Raw genomic sequence first — 19,741 nt, forward strand, 5'->3', positions numbered from 1 at the left:
CACACAGGCATTCCTATAATCCGAGGTCTCTTCATGGGACACACAGGCATGCCTATAATCCGAGGTCTCTTCATGGGACACACAGACATGCCTATAATCCGAGGTCTCTTCATGGAACACACAGGCATGCCTATAATCCGAGGTCTCTTCATGGGGCACAAAAGCATGCCTATAATCTCCGGTCTCTTCATGGGACACACAGGCATGCCTATAATCTCCGGTCTCTTCATGGGACATACAGGCATGTCTATAATTTACGGTCTCTTAATGGGACACACAGGCATGCATATAATCTCTGGTCTCTTCATGGGACACACATGCATGCCTATAATCTCCAGTCCCTTCATGGGACACACAGGCATGCCTATAATCCTAGTTTTCTTCATGGGACACACAGGCAAGCCTATAATCTGAGGTCTCTTCATGGGACACACAAGCATGCCTATAATCTCCAGTCTCTTCATGGGACACACAGGCATACCTATAATCCTAGTTTTCTTCATGGGACACACAGGCATGCCTAAAATACAAGGTCTCTTCATGGGACACACAGGCATGCCTATAATCTCTGGTCCCTTCATGGGACACACAGGCATGCCTATAATCTTCGGTCTCTTCATGGGACACCCAGGCATCCCTATAATCGGAGGTCTCTTCATGGGGCACACAGGCATGCTGATAATCTCTGGTCCCTTCATGGGACACACAGGCATGCCTATAATCCTAGTTCTCTTCATGGGACACACAGGCATGCCTATAATCTCCGGTCTCTTCATGGGACACACAGGCATGCCTATAATCTCCAGTCTCTTCATGGGACACACAGGCATACCTATAATCCTAGTTTTCTTCATGGGACACACAGGCATGCCTAAAATACAAGGTCTCTTCATGGGACACACAGGCATGCCTATAATCTCTGGTCCCTTCATGGGACACACAGGCATGCCTATAATCTTCGGTCTCTTCATGGGACACCCAGGCATCCCTATAATCGGAGGTCTCTTCATGGGGCACACAGGCATGCTGATAATCTCCGGTCTCTTCATGGGACACACAGGCATGCCTATAATCTCCGGTCTCTTCATGGGACACACAGGCATGCCTATAATCTCCGGTATCTTCATGGGACTCACAAGCATGCCTATAATCTTTGGTCTCTTCATGGGACACACAGGCATGCCTATAATCACTGGTCTCTTCATGGGACACACAGGCATGCCTATAATCTCCGGTCTCTTCATGGGACACACAGGCATGCCTATAATCTGAGTTTTCTTCATGGGATACACAGGCATGCCTATAATCTGAGATCTCTTCATGAGACACACAAGCATGCCTATAATTGCCGGTCTCTTCATGGGACACACAGGCATGCCTACAATCTTTGGTCTCTTCATGGGACACAGGCATGCCTATAATCTCCGTTCTCTTCATGGGACACACAGGCATGCCTATAATCTCCGGTCTCTTCATGGGACACACAGGCATGCATATAATCTCTGGTCTCTTCATTGGACACACAGGCATTCCTATAATCCGAGGTCTCTTCATGGGACACACAGGCATGCCTATAATCCGAGGTCTCTTCATGGGACACACAGACATGCCTATAATCCGAGGTCTCTTCATGGAACACACAGGCATGCCTATAATCCGAGGTCTCTTCATGGGGCACACAAGCATGCCTATAATCTCCGGTCTCTTCATGGGACACACAGGCATGCCTATAATCTCCGGTCTCTTCATGGGACATACAGGCATGTCTATAATTTACGGTCTCTTAATGGGACACACAGGCATGCATATAATCTCTGGTCTCTTCATGGGACACACATGCATGCCTATAATCTCCAGTCCCTTCATGGGACACACAGGCATGCCTATAATCCTAGTTCTCTTCATGGGACACACAGGCAAGCCTATAATCTGAGGTCTCTTCATGGGACACACAAGCATGCCTATAATCTCTGGTCTCTTCATGAGACACACAGGCATGCCTACAATCTCCCGTCTCTTCATGGGACACACAGGCATGCCTATAATCTCCGGTCTCTTCAAGGGACACACAGGCATGACTATAATCTCCGGTTTCTTCATGGGACACACAGGCATTCATATAATCTCCGGTCTCTTCATGGGACACACAGGCATGCCTATAATCTCCGGTCTCTTCATGGAACACATAGGCCTGTCTATAATCTGAGGTCTCTTCATGGGACACACAGGCATACCCATAAACCGAGGTCTCTTCGTGGGACACACAGGCATGCCTATAATCCGTGGTCTCTTCATGGGACACCCAGGCATCCCTATAATTGGAGGTCTCTTCATGGGACACACAGTCATGCCGATAATCTCCGGTCTCTTCATGGGACACACAGGCATGCCTATAATCTCTGGTCTCTTCATGGGACACACAGGCATGCCTATAATCTCCGGTCTCTTCATGGGACACACAGGCATGCCTATAATCTCTGGTCTCTTCATGAGACTCACAAGCATGCCTATAATCTTCGGTCTCCATGGGACACACAGGCATGCCTATAATCTCCGGTCTCTTCATGGGACACACAGCCATGCCTATAATACAATTTCTCTTCATGGGACACACAGCCATGCCTATAATACAATTTCTCTTCATGGGACACACAGGCATGCCTATAATCTGAGATCTCTTCATGGGACACACAGGTATGCCTACAATCACCGGTCTCTTCATGGGACACACAGGCATGCCTACAATCTCCGGTCTCTTCATGGGACACACAGGCATGCCTATAATCTCCGCTCTTCATGGGACACAGGCATGCCTATAATCTCCGGTCTCTTCATGGGACACACAGGCATTCCTATAATCCGAGGTCTCTTCATGGGACACACAGACATGCCTATAATCCGAGGTCTCTTCATGGGACACACAGGCATGCCTATAATCCGAGGTCTCTTCATGGGACACGCAAGCATGCCTATAATCTCCGGTCTCTTCATGGGACACACAGGCATGCCTATAATCTCTGGTCTCTTCATGGGACACACAGGCATGCCTATAATCTCTGGTCTCTTCATGGGACACACAGGCATGCCTATAATCTCCGGTCCCTTATGGGACACACAGGCATGCCTATAATCCTAGTTTTCTTCATGGGACACACAAGCATGCCTATAATCTCTGGTCTCTTCATAGGACACACAGGCATGCCTACAATCTCCCTTCTCTTCATGGGACACACAGGCATGCCTATAATCTCCAGTCTCTTCATGGGACACACAGGCATGCCTATAATCTCCGGTCTCTTCATCGGACACACAGGCATGCATATAATCTCCGGTCTCTTCATGGGACACACAGGCATGCCTATAATCTCCGGTCTCTTCATGGAACACACAGGCCTGTCTATAATCTGAGGTCTCTTCATGGGACACACAGGCATGCCCATAATCCGAGGTCCCTTCGTGGGACACACAGACATGCCTATAATCCGCAGTCTCTTCATGGGACACACAGGCCTGTCTATAATCTGAGGTCTCTTCATGGGACACACAGGCATGCCTATAATCCTAGTTTTCTTCATGGGACACACAGGCATGCCTAAAATCCAAGGTCTCTTCATGGGACACATAGGCATGCCTATAATCTCTGGTCCCTTCATGGGACACACAGGCATGCCTATAATCCTAGTTCTCTTCATGGGACACACAGGCATGCCTATAATCTTCGGTCTCTTCATGCGACACACAAGCATGCCTATAATCTCCGGTCGCTTCATGGGATACACAGGCATGCCTATAATCTCCGGTCTCTTCATGGGACACACAGGCATGCCTGTAATCTTCGGTCTCTTCATGGGACACCCAGGCATCCCTATAATCAGAGGTCTCTTCATGGGGCACACAGGCATGCTGATAATCTCCGGTCTCTTCATGGGACACACAGGCATGCCTATAATCTCCGGTCTCTTCATGGAACACACAGGCATGCCTATAATCTCCGGTATCTTCATGGGACTCACAAGCATGCCTATAATCTTCGGTCTCTTCATGGGACACACAGGCATGCCTATAATCACTGGTCTCTTCATGGGACACACAGGCATGCCTATAATCTCCAGTCTCTTCATGGGACACACAGGCATGCCTATAATCTGAGTTTTCTTCATGGGATACACAGGCATGCCTATAATCTGAGATCTCTTCATGAGACACACAAGCATGCCAATAATCTCCGGTCTCTTCATGGGACACAGGAATGCCTACAATCTTTGGTCTCTTCATGGAACACAGGCATGCCTATAATCTCTGTTCTCTTCATGGGACACACAGGCATGCCTATAATCTCCGGTCTCTTCATGGGACATACAGGCATGCATATAATCTCTGGTCTCTTCATTGGACACAGGCATTCCTATAATCCGAGGTCTCTTCATGGGACACACAGGCATGCCTATAATCCGAGGTCTCTTCATGGGACACACAGACATGCCTATAATCCGAGGTCTCTTCATGGAACACACAGGCATGCCTATAATCCGAGGTCTCTTCATGGGGCACACAAGCATGCCTATAATCTCCGGTCTCTTCATGGGACACACAGGCATGCCTATAATCTCCGGTCTCTTAATGGGACATACAGGCATGTCTATAATTTCTAGTCTCTTAATGGGACACACGGGCATGCCTATAATCTCTGGTCTCTTCATGGGACACACATGCATGCCTATAATCTCTGGTCCCTTCATGGGACACACAGGCATGCCTATAATCCTAGTTCTCTTCATGGGACACACAGGCATGCCTATAATCTGAGGTCTCTTCATGGGACACACAAGCATGCCTATAATCTCCGGTCTCTTCATGGGACACACAGGCATACCTACAATCTCCCGTCTCTTCATGGGACACACAGGCATGCCTATAATCTCCGGTCTCTTCATGGGACACACAGGCATGACTATAATCTCCGGTTTCTTCATGGGACACACAGGCATGACTATAATCTCCGGTCTCTTCATGGGACACACAGGCATGCCTATAATCTCCGGTCTCTTCATGGAACACATAGGCCTGTCTATAATCTGAGGTCTCTTCATGGGACACACAGGCATACCCATAAACCGAGGTCTCTTCGTGGGACACACAGGCATGCCTATAATCCATGGTCTCTTCATGGGACACCCAGGCATCCCTATAATCGGAGGTCTCTTCATGGGACACACAGTCATGCCGATAATCTCTGGTCTCCTCATGGGACACACAGGCATGCCTATAATCTCTGGTCTCTTCATGGGACACACAGGCATGCCTATAATCTCCGGTCTCTTCATGGGACACACAGGCATGCCTATAATCTCTGGTCTCTTCATGAGACTCACAAGCATGCCTATAATCTTCAGTCTCCATGGGACACACAGGCATGCCTATAATCTCTGGTCTCTTCATGGGATACACAGGCATGCCTATAATCTCCGGTCTCTTCATGGGACACACAGCCATGCCTATAATACGATTTCTCTTCATGGGACACACAGGCATGCCTATAATCTGAGATCTCTTCATGGGACACACAGGTATGCCTACAATCTCCGGTCTCTTCATGGGACACACAGGCATGCCTACAATCTCCGGCCTCTTCATGGGACACACAGGCATGCCTATAATCTCTGTTCTCTTCATGGGACACAGGCATGCCTATAATCTCCGGTCTCTTCATGGGACACACAGGCATGCATATAATATCTGGTCTCTTCATGGGACACACAAGCATTCCTATAATCCGAGGTCTCTTCATGGGACACACAGACATGCCTATAATCCGAGGTCTCTTCATGGGACACACAGGCATGCCTATAATCCGAGGTCTCTTCATGGGACACGCAAGCATGCCTATAATCTCCGGTCTCTTCATGGGACACACAGGCATGCCTATAATCTCTGGTCTCTTCATGGGACACACAGGCATGCCTATAATCTCCAGTCTCTTAATGGGACACACAGGCATGCCTATAATCTCTGGTCTCTTCATGGGACACATAGGCATGCCTATAATCTCCGGTCCCTTATGGGACACACAGGCATGCCTATAATCCTAGTTTTCTTCATGGGACACACAAGCATGCCTATAATCTCCGGTCTCTTCATGGGACACATAGGCATGCCTACAATCTCCCTTCTCTTCATGGGACACACAGGCATGCCTATAATCTCCGGTCTCTTCATGGGACACATAGGCATGCCTATAATCTCCGGTCTCTTCATGGGACACACAGGCATGCATATAATCTCCGGTCTCTTCATGGGACACACAGGCATGCCTATAATCTCCGGTCTCTTCATGGAACACACAGGCTTGTCTATAATCTGAGGTCTCTTCATGGGACACACAGGCATGCCCATAATCTGAGGTCTCTTCGTGGGACAGACAGACATGCCTATAATCCGCAGTCTCTTCATGGGACACACAGGCATGCCTATAATCTCCGGTCTCTTCATGGGACACACAGGCATGCATATAATCTCCGTTCTCTTCATGGGACACAGGCATGCCTATAATCTCCGGTCTCTTCATGGGACACACAGGCATGCCTATAATCTCTGGTCTCTTCATGGGACACACAGGCATGCCTATAATCTCCAGTCTCTTAATGGGACACACAGGCATGCCTATAATCTCTGGTCTCTTCATGGGACACACAGGCATGCCTATAATCTCTGGTCCCTTATGGGACACACAGGCATGCCTATAATCCTAGTTTTCTTCATGGGACACACAAGCATGCCTATAATCTCCGGTCTCTTCATGGGACACATAGGCATGCCTACAATCTCCCTTCTCTTCATGGGACACACAGGCATGCCTATAATCTCCGGTCTCTTCATGGGACACATAGGCATGCCTATAATCTCCGGTCTCTTCATGGGACACACAGGCATGCATATAATCTCCGGTCTCTTCATGGGACACACAGGCATGCCTATAATCTCCGGTCTCTTCATGGAACACACAGGCTTGTCTATAATCTGAGGTCTCTTCATGGGACACACAGGCATGCCCATAATCTGAGGTCTCTTCGTGGGACACACAGACATGCCTATAATCCGCAGTCTCTTCATGGGACACACAGGCATGCCTATAATCTCCGGTCTCTTCATGGGACACACAGGCATGCATATAATCTCCGGTCTCTTAATGGGACACACAGGCATGCCTATAATCTCTGATCTCATCATGGGACACACAGGCATGCCTATAATCTCCGGTCCCTTATGGGACACACAGGCATGCCTATAATCCTAGTTTTCTTCATGGGACACACAAGCATGCCTATAATCTCCGGTCTCTTCATGGGACACACAGGCATGCCTACAATCTCCCTTCTCTTCATGGGACACACAGGCATGCCTATAATCTCTGGTCTCTTCATGGGACACACAGGCATGCCTATAATCTCCGGTCTCTTCATGGGACACACAGGCATGCATATAATCTCCGGTCTGTTCATGGGACACACAGGCATGCCTATAGTCTCTGGTCTCTTCATGAGACTCACAAGCATGCCTATAATCTTCGGTCTCCATGGGACACACAGGCATGCCTATAATCTCTGGTCTCTTCATGGGACACACAGGCATGCCTATAATCTCCGGTCTCTTCATGGGACACACAGCCATGCCTATAATACGATTTCTCTTCATGGGACACACAGGCATGCCTATAATCTGAGATCTCTTCATGGGACACATGGGTATGCCTACAATCTCCGGTCTCTTCATGGGACACACAGGCATGCCTACAATCTCCGGTCTCTTCATGGGACACACAGGCATGCCTATAATCTCCGGTCTCTTCATGGGACACAGGCATGCCTATAATCTCCGGTCTCTTCATGGGACACACAGGCATGCATATAATCTCTGGTCTCTTCATGGGACACACAGGCATGCCTATAATCTCCGGTCCCTTATGGGACACACAGGCATGCTTATAATCCTAGTTTTCTTCATGGGACACACAAGCATGCCTATAATCTCCGGTCTCTTCATGGGACACACAGGCATGCCTACAATCTCCCTTCTCTTCATGGGACACACAGGCATGCCTATAATCTCCGGTCTCTTCATGGGACACATAGGCATGCCTATAATCTCCGGTCTCTTCATGGGACACACAGGCATGCATATAATCTCCGGTCTCTTCATGGGACACACAGGCATGCCTATAATCTCCGGTCTCTTCATGGAACACACAGGCTTGTCTATAATCTGAGGTCTCTTCATGGGACACACAGGCATGCCCATAATCTGAGGTCTCTTCGTGGGACACACAGACATGCCTATAATCCGCAGTCTCTTCATGGGACACACAGGCATGCCTATAATCTCCGGTCTCTTCATGGGACACACAGGCATGCATATAATCTCCGGTCTCTTAATGGGACACACAGGCATGCCTATAATCTCTGATCTCATCATGGGACACACAGGCATGCCTATAATCTCCGGTCCCTTATGGGACACACAGGCATGCCTATAATCCTAGTTTTCTTCATGGGACACACAAGCATGCCTATAATCTCCGGTCTCTTCATGGGACACACAGGCATGCCTACAATCTCCCTTCTCTTCATGGGACACACAGGCATGCCTATAATCTCTGGTCTCTTCATGGGACACACAGGCATGCCTATAATCTCCGGTCTCTTCATGGGACACACAGGCATGCATATAATCTCCGGTCTGTTCATGGGACACACAGGCATGCCTATAGTCTCTGGTCTCTTCATGAGACTCACAAGCATGCCTATAATCTTCGGTCTCCATGGGACACACAGGCATGCCTATAATCTCTGGTCTCTTCATGGGACACACAGGCATGCCAGTAATCTCCGGTCTCTTCATGGGACACACAGCCATGCCTATAATACGATTTCTCTTCATGGGACACACAGGCATGCCTATAATCTGAGATCTCTTCATGGGACACATGGGTATGCCTACAATCTCCGGTCTCTTCATGGGACACACAGGCATGCCTACAATCTCCGGTCTCTTCATGGGACACACAGGCATGCCTATAATCTCCGTTCTCTTCATGGGACACAGGCATGCCTATAATCTCCGGTCTCTTCATGGGACACACAGGCATGCATATAATCTCTGGTCTCTTCATGGGACACACAGGCATGCCTATAATCTCCGGTCCCTTATGGGACACACAGGCATGCTTATAATCCTAGTTTTCTTCATGGGACACACAAGCATGCCTATAATCTCCGGTCTCTTCATGGGACACACAGGCATGCCTACAATCGCCCTTCTATTCATGGGACACACAGGCATGCCTATAATCTCCGGTCTCTTCATGGGACACACAGGCATGCCTATAATCTCCGGTCTCTTCATGGGACACACAGGCATGCATATAATCTCCGGTCTCTTCATGGGACACACAGGCATGCCTATAATCTCCGGTCTCTTCATGGAACACACAGGCCTGCCTATAATCTCCGGTCTCTTAATGGGACACACAGGCATGCCTATAATCTCTGGTCTCTTCATGGGACACACAGGCATGCCTATAATCTCCGGTCCCTTATGGGACACACAGGCATGCCTATAATCTTAGTTTTCTTCATGGGACACACAAGCATGCCTATAATCTCCGGTCTCTTCATGGGACACACAGGCATGCCTACAATCTCCCTTCTCTTCATGGGACACACAGGCATGCCTATAATCTCCGGTCTCTTCATGGGACACACAGGCATGCCTATAATCTCCGGTCTCTTCATGGGACACACAGGCATGCATATAATCTCCGGTCTCTTCATGGGACACACAGGCATGCCTATAATCTCCGGTCTCTTCATGGGACTCACAAGCATGCCTATAATCTTTGGTCTCTTCATGGGACACACAGGCATGCCTATAATCACTGGTCTCTTCATGGGACACACAGGCATGCCTATAATCTCCGGTCTCTTCATGGGACACACAGGCATGCCTATAATCTGAGTTTTCTTCATGGGATACACAGGCATGCCTATAATCTGAGATCTCTTCATGAGACACACAAGCATGCCTATAATCGCCGGTCTCTTCATGGGACACACAGGCATGCCTACAATCTTTGGTCTCTTCATGGGACACAGGCATGCCTATAATCTCTGTTCTCTTCATGGGACACACAGGCATGCCTATAATCTCCGGTCTCTTCATGGGACACACAGGCATGCATATAATCTCTGGTCTCTTCATTGGACACACAGGCATTCCTATAATCCGAGGTCTCTTCATGGGACACACAGGCATGCCTATAATCCGAGGTCTCTTCATGGGACACACAGACATGCCTATAATCCGAGGTCTCTTCATGGAACACACAGGCATGCCTATAATCCGAGGTCTCTTCATGGGGCACACAAGCATGCCTATAATCTCCGGTCTCTTCATGGGACACACAGGCATGCCTATAATCTCCGGTCTCTTCATGGGACATACAGGCATGTCTATAATTTACGGTCTCTTAATGGGACACACAGGCATGCATATAATCTCTGGTCTCTTCATGGGACACACATGCATGCCTATAATCTCCAGTCCCTTCATGGGACACACAGGCATGCCTATAATCCTAGTTCTCTTCATGGGACACACAGGCAAGCCTATATTCTGAGGTCTCTTCATGGGACACACAAGCATGCCTATAATCTCCGGTCTCTTCATGAGACACACAGGCATGCCTACAATCTCCCGTCTCTTCATGGGACACACAGGCATGCCTATAATCTCCGGTCCCTTCAAGGGACACACAGGCATGTCTATAATCTCCGGTTTCTTCATGGGACACACAGGCATGCATATAATCTCCGGTCTCTTCATGGGACACACAGGCATGCCTATAATCTCCGGTCTCTTCATGGAACACATAGGCCTGTCTATAATCTGAGGTCTCTTCATGGGACACACAGGCATACCCATAAACCGAGGTCTCTTCGTGGGACACACAGGCATGCCTATAATCCGTGGTCTCTTCATGGGACACCCAGGCATCCCTATAATTGGAGGTCTCTTCATGGGACACACAGGCATGCCTATAATCTCTGGTCTCTTCATGAGACTCACAAGCATGCCTATAATCTTCGGTCTCCATGGGACACACAGGCATGCCTATAATCTCCGGTCTCTTCATGGGACACACAGCCATGCCTATAATAAGATTTCTCTTCATGGGACACACAGGCATGCCTATAATCTGAGATCTCTTCATGGGACACACAGGTATGCCTACAATCTCCGGTCTCTTCATGGGACACACAGGCATGCCTACAATCTCCGGTCTCTTCATGGGACACACAGGCATGCCTATAATCTCTGGTCTCTTCATGGGACACACAGGCATGCCTATAATCTCTGGTCTCTTCATGGGACACACAGGCATGCCTATAATCTCTGGTCCCTTATGGGACACACAGGCATGCCTGTAATCCTAGTTTTCTTCATGGGACACACAAGCATGCCTATAATCTCTGGTCTCTTCATAGGACACACAGGCATGCCTACAATCTCCCTTCTCTTCATGGGACACACAGGCATGCCTATAATCTCCAGTCTCTTCATGGGACACACAGGCATGCCTATAATCTCCGGTCTCTTCATCGGACACACAGGCATGCATATTATCTCCGGTCTCTTCATGGGACACACAGGCATGCCTATAATCTCCGGTCTCTTCATGGAACACACAGGCCTGTCTATAATCTGAGGTCTCTTCATGGGACACACAGGCATGCCCATAATTAGAGGTCCCTTCGTGGGACACACAGACATGCCTATAATCCGCAGTCTCTTCATGGGACACACAGGCCTGTCTATAATCTGAGGTCTCTTCATGGGACACACAGGCATGCCTATAATCCTAGTTTTCTTCATGGGACACACAGGCATGCCTAAAATCCAAGGTCTCTTCATGGGACACATAGGCATGCCTATAATCTCTGGTCCCTTCATGGGACACACAGGCATGCCTATAATCCTAGTTCTCTTCATGGGACACACAGGCATGCCTATAATCTTCGGTCTCTTCATGCGACACATAAGCATGCCTATAATCTCCAGTCGCTTCATGGGATACACAGGCATGCCTATAATCTCCGGTCTCTTCATGGGACACACAGGCATGCCTGTAATCTTCGGTCTCTTCATGGGACACCCAGGCATCCCTATAATCAGAGGTCTCTTCATGGGGCACACAGGCATGCTGATAATCTCCGGTCTCTTCATGGGACACACAGGCATGCCTATAATCTCCGGTCTCTTCATGGGACACACAGGCATGCCTCTAATCTCCGGTATCTTCATGGGACTCACAAGCATGCCTATAATCTTCGGTCTCTTCATGGGACACACAGGCATGCCTATAATCACTGGTCTCTTCATGGGACACACAGGCATGCCTATAATCTCCAGTCTCTTCATGGGACACACAGGCATGCCTATAATCCGAGTTTTCTTCATGGGATACACAGGCATGCCTATAATCTGAGATCTCTTCATGAGACACACAAGCATGCCTATAATCTCCGGTCTCTTCATGGGACACAGGCATGCCTACAATCTTTGGTCTCTTCATGGAACACAGGCATGCCTATAATCTCTGTTCTCTTCATGGGACACACAGGCATGCCTATAATCTCCGGTCTCTTCATGGGACATACAGGCATGCATATAATCTCTGGTCTCTTCATTGGACACAGGCATTCCTATAATCCGAGGTCTCTTCATGGGACACACAGGCATGCCTATAATCCGAGGTCTCTTCATGGGACACACAGACATGCCTATAATCCGAGGTCTCTTCATGGAACACACAGGCATGCCTATAATCCGAGGTCTCTTCATGGGGCACACAAGCATGCCTATAATCTCCGGTCTCTTCATGGGACACACAGGCATGCCTATAATCTCCGGTCTCTTAATGGGACATACAGGCATGTCTATAATTTCTAGTCTCTTAATGGGACACACGGGCATGCCTATAATCTCTGGTCTCTTCATGGGACACACATGCATGCCTATAATCTCTGGTCCCTTCATGGGACACACAGGCATGCCTATAATCCTAGTTCTCTTCATGGGACACACAGGCATGCCTATAATCTGAGGTCTCTTCATGGGACACACAAGCATGCCTATAATCTCCGGTCTCTTCATGGGACACACAGGCATACCTACAATCTCCCGTCTCTTCATGGGACACACAGGCATGCCTATAATCTCCGGTCTCTTCATGGGACACACAGGCATGACTATAATCTCCGGTTTCTTCATGGGACACACAGGCATGACTATAATCTCCGGTCTCTTCATGGGACACACAGGCATGCCTATAATCTCCGGTCTCTTCATGGAACACATAGGCCTGTCTATAATCTGAGGTCTCTTCATGGGACACACAGGCATACCCATAAACCGAGGTCTCTTCGTGGGACACACAGGCATGCCTATAATCCATGGTCTCTTCATGGGACACCCAGGCATCCCTATAATCGGAGCTCTCTTCATGGGACACACAGTCATGCCGATAATCTCCGGTCTCCTCATGGGACACACAGGCATGCCTATAATCTCTGGTCTCTTCATGGGACACACAGGCATGCCTATAATCTCCGGTCTCTTCATGGGACACACAGGCATGCCTATAATCTCTGGTCTCTTCATGAGACTCACAAGCATGCCTATAATCTTCGGTCTCCATGGGACACACAGGCATGCCTATAATCTCTGGTCTCTTCATGGGATACACAGGCATGCCTATAATCCGAGGTCTCTTCATGGGGCACACAAGCATGCCTATAATCTCCGGTCTCTTCATGGGACACACAGGCATGCCTATAATCTCCGGTCTCTTAATGGGACATACAGGCATGTCTATAATTTCTAGTCTCTTAATGGGACACACGGGCATGCCTATAATCTCTGGTCTCTTCATGGGACACACATGCATGCCTATAATCTCTGGTCCCTTCATGGGACACACAGGCATGCCTATAATCCTAGTTCTCTTCATGGGACACACAGGCATGCCTATAATCTGAGGTCTCTTCATGGGACACACAAGCATGCCTATAATCTCCGGTCTCTTCATGGGACACACAGGCATACCCACAATCTCCCGTCTCTTCATGGGACACACAGGCATGCCTATAATCTCCGGTCTCTTCATGGGACACACAGGCATGACTATAATCTCCGGTTTCTTCATGGGACACACAGGCATGACTATAATCTCCGGTCTCTTCATGGGACACACAGGCATGCCTATAATCTCCGGTCTCTTCATGGAACACATAGGCCTGTCTATAATCTGAGGTCTCTTCATGGGACACACAGGCATACCCATAAACCGAGGTCTCTTCGTGGGACACACAGGCATGCCTATAATCCATGGTCTCTTCATGGGACACCCAGGCATCCCTATAATCGGAGGTCTCTTCATGGGACACACAGTCATGCCGATAATCTCCGGTCTCCTCATGGGACACACAGGCATGCCTATAATCTCTGGTCTCTTCATGGGACACACAGGCATGCCTATAATCTCCGGTCTCTTCATGGGACACACAGGCATGCCTATAATCTCTGGTCTCTTCATGAGACTCACAAGCATGCCTATAATCTTCAGTCTCCATGGGACACACAGGCATGCCTATAATCTCTGGTCTCTTCATGGGATACACAGGCATGCCTATAATCTCCGGTCTCTTCATGGGACACACAGCCATGCCTATAATACGATTTCTCTTCATGGGACACACAGGCATGCCTATAATCTGAGATCTCTTCATGGGACACACAGGTATGCCTACAATCTCCGGTCTCTTCATGGGACACACAGGCATGCCTACAATCTCCGGCCTCTTCATGGGACACACAGGCATGCCTATAATCTCTGTTCTCTTCATGGGACACAGGCATGCCTATAATCTCCGGTCTCTTCATGGGACACACAGGCATGCATATAATATCTGGTCTCTTCATGGGACACACAAGCATTCCTATAATCCGAGGTCTCTTCATGGGACACACAGACATGCCTATAATCCGAGGTCTCTTCATGGGACACACAGGCATGCCTATAATCCGAGGTCTCTTCATGGGACACGCAAGCATGCCTATAATCTCCGGTCTCTTCATGGGACACACAGGCATGCCTATAATCACTGGTCTCTTCATGGGACACACAGGCATGCCTGTAATCTCCAGTCTCTTAATGGGACACACAGGCATGCCTATAATCTCTGGTCTCTTCATGGGACACATAGGCATGCCTATAATCTCCGGTCCCTTATGGGACACACAGGCATGCCTATAATCCTAGTTTTCTTCATGGGACACACAAGCATGCCTATAATCTCCGGTCTCTTCATGGGACACATAGGCATGCCTACAATCTCCCTTCTCTTCATGGGACACACAGGCATGCCTATAATCTCCGGTCTCTTCATGGGACACATAGGCATGCCTATAATCTCCGGTCTCTTCATGGGACACACAGGCATGCATATAATCTCCGGTCTCTTCATGGGACACACAGGCATGCCTATAATCTCCGGTCTCTTCATGGAACACACAGGCTTGTCTATAATCTGAGGTCTCTTCATGGGACACACAGGCATGCCCATAATCTGAGGTCTCTTCGTGGGACAGACAGACATGCCTATAATCCGCAGTCTCTTCATGGGACACACAGGCATGCCTATAATCTCCGGTCTCTTCATGGGACACACAGGCATGCATATAATCTCCGTTCTCTTCATGGGACACAGGCATGCCTATAATCTCTGGTCTCTTCATGGGACACACAGGCATGCCTATAATCTCTGGTCTCTTCATGGGACACACAGGCATGCCTATAATCTCCAGTCTCTTAATGGGACACACAGGCATGCCTATAATCTCTGGTCTCTTCATGGGACACACAGGCATGCCTATAATCTCCGGTCCCTTATGGGACACACAGGCATGCCTATAATCCTAGTTTTCTTCATGGGACACACAAGCATGCCTATAATCTCCGGTCTCTTCATGGGACACATAGGCATGCCTACAATCTCCCTTCTCTTCATGGGACACACAGGCATGCCTATAATCTCCGGTCTCTTCATGGGACACATAGGCATGCCTATAATCTCCGGTCTCTTCATGGGACACACAGGCATGCATATAATCTCCGGTCTCTTCATGGGACACACAGGCATGCCTATAATCTCCGGTCTCTTCATGGAACACACAGGCTTGTCTATAATCTGAGGTCTCTTCATGGGACACACAGGCATGCCCATAATCTGAGGTCTCTTCGTGGGACACACAGACATGCCTATAATCCGCAGTCTCTTCATGGGACACACAGGCATGCCTATAATCTCCGGTCTCTTCATGGGACACACAGGCATGCATATAATCTCCGGTCTCTTAATGGGACACACAGGCATGCCTATAATCTCTGATCTCATCATGGGACACACAGGCATGCCTATAATCTCCGGTCCCTTATGGGACACACAGGCATGCCTATAATCCTAGTTTTCTTCATGGGACACACAAGCATGCCTATAATCTCCGGTCTCTTCATGGGACACACAGGCATGCCTACAATCTCCCTTCTCTTCATGGGACACACAGGCATGCCTATAATCTCTGGTCTCTTCATGGGACACACAGGCATGCCTATAATCTCCGGTCTCTTCATGGGACACACAGGCATGCATATAATCTCCGGTCTGTTCATGGGACACACAGGCATGCCTATAGTCTCTGGTCTCTTCATGAGACTCACAAGCATGCCTATAATCTTCGGTCTCCATGGGACACACAGGCATGCCTATAATCTCTGGTCTCTTCATGGGACACACAGGCATGCCTATAATCTCCGGTCTCTTCATGGGACACACAGCCATGCCTATAATACGATTTCTCTTCATGGGACACACAGGCATGCCTATAATCTGAGATCTCTTCATGGGACACATGGGTATGCCTACAATCTCCGGTCTCTTCATGGGACACACAGGCATGCCTACAATCTCCGGTCTCTTCATGGGACACACAGGCATGCCTATAATCTCCGGTCTCTTCATGGGACACAGGCATGTCTATAATCTCCGGTCTCTTCATGGGACACACAGGCATGCATATAATCTCTGGTCTCTTCATGGGACACACAGGCATGCCTATAATCTCCGGTCCCTTATGGGACACACAGGCATGCTTATAATCCTAGTTTTCTTCATGGGACACACAAGCATGCCTATAATCTCCGGTCTCTTCATGGGACACACAGGCATGCCTACAATCTCCCTTCTCTTCATGGGACACACAGGCATGCCTATAATCTCCGGTCTCTTCATGGGACACATAGGCATGCCTATAATCTCCGGTCTCTTCGTGGGACACACAGGCATGCATATAATCTCCGGTCTCTTCATGGGACACACAGGCATGCCTATAATCTCCGGTCTCTTCATGGAACACACAGGCTTGTCTATAATCTGAGGTCTCTTCATGGGACACACAGGCATGCCCATAATCTGAGGTCTCTTCGTGGGACACACAGACATGCCTATAATCCGCAGTCTCTTCATGGGACACACAGGCATGCCTATAATCTCCGGTCTCTTCATGGGACACACAGGCATGCATATAATCTCCGGTCTCTTAATGGGACACACAGGCATGCCTATAATCTCTGATCTCATCATGGGACACACAGGCATGCCTATAATCTCCGGTCCCTTATGGGACACACAGGCATGCCTATAATCCTAGTTTTCTTCATGGGACACACAAGCATGCCTATAATCTCCGGTCTCTTCATGGGACACACAGGCATGCCTACAATCTCCCTTCTCTTCATGGGACACACAGGCATGCCTATAATCTCTGGTCTCTTCATGGGACACACAGGCATGCCTATAATCTCCGGTCTCTTCATGGGACACACAGGCATGCATATAATCTCCGGTCTGTTCATGGGACACACAGGCATGCCTATAGTCTCTGGTCTCTTCATGAGACTCACAAGCATGCCTATAATCTTCGGTCTCCATGGGACACACAGGCATGCCTATAATCTCTGGTCTCTTCATGGGACACACAGGCATGCCTATAATCTCCGGTCTCTTCATGGGACACACAGCCATGCCTATAATACGATTTCTCTTCATGGGACACACAGGCATGCCTATAATCTGAGATCTCTTCATGGGACACATGGGTATGCCTACAATCTCCGGTCTCTTCATGGGACACACAGGCATGCCTACAATCTCCGGTCTCTTCATGGGACACACAGGCATGCCTATAATCTCCGTTCTCTTCATGGGACACAGGCATGCCTATAATCTCCGGTCTCTTCATGGGACACACAGGCATGCATATAATCTCTGGTCTCTTCATGGGACACACAGGCATGCCTATAATCTCCGGTCCCTTATGGGACACACAGGCATGCTTATAATCCTAGTTTTCTTCATGGGACACACAAGCATGCCTATAATCTCCGGTCTCTTCATGGGACACACAGGCATGCCTACAATCGCCCTTCTATTCATGGGACACACAGGCATGCCTATAATCTCCGGTCTCTTCATGGGACACACAGGCATGCCTATAATCTCCGGTCTCTTCATGGGACACACAGGCATGCATATAATCTCCGGTCTCTTCATGGGACACACAGGCATGCCTATAATCTCCGGTCTCTTCATGGAACACACAGGCCTGCCTATAATCTCCGGTCTCTTAATGGGACACACAGGCATGCCTATAATCTCTGGTCTCTTCATGGGACACACAGGCATGCCTATAATCTCCGGTCCCTTATGGGACACACAGGCATGCCTATAATCTTAGTTTTCTTCATGGGACACACAAGCATGCCTATAATCTCCGGTCTCTTCATGGGACACACAGGCATGCCTACAATCTCCCTTCTCTTCATGGGACACACAGGCATGCCTATAATCTCCGGTCTCTTCATGGGACACACAGGCATGCCTATAATCTCCGGTCTCTTCATGGGACACACAGGCATGCATATAATCTCCGGTCTCTTCATGGGACACACAGGCATGCCTATAATCTCCGGTCTCTTCATGGGACTCACAAGCATGCCTATAATCTTTGGTCTCTTCATGGGACACACAGGCATGCCTATAATCACTGGTCTCTTCATGGGACACACAGGCATGCCTATAATCTCCGGTCTCTTCATGGGACACACAGGCATGCCTATAATCTGAGTTTTCTTCATGGGATACACAGGCATGCCTATAATCTGAGATCTCTTCATGAGACACACAAGCATGCCTATAATCGCCGGTCTCTTCATGGGACACACAGGCATGCCTACAATCTTTGGTCTCTTCATGGGACACAGGCATGCCTATAATCTCTGTTCTCTTCATGGGACACACAGGCATGCCTATAATCTCCGGTCTCTTCATGGGACACACAGGCATGCATATAATCTCTGGTCTCTTCATTGGACACACAGGCATTCCTATAATCCGAGGTCTCTTCATGGGACACACAGGCATGCCTATAATCCGAGGTCTCTTCATGGGACACACAGACATGCCTATAATCCGAGGTCTCTTCATGGAACACACAGGCATGCCTATAATCCGAGGTCTCTTCATGGGGCACACAAGCATGCCTATAATCTCCGGTCTCTTCATGGGAC

The sequence above is a fragment of the Triturus cristatus genome, chromosome 7 (genome assembly GCF_964204655.1).
Source record: "Triturus cristatus chromosome 7, aTriCri1.1, whole genome shotgun sequence".
Classification (NCBI taxonomy): domain Eukaryota; kingdom Metazoa; phylum Chordata; class Amphibia; order Caudata; family Salamandridae; genus Triturus; species Triturus cristatus.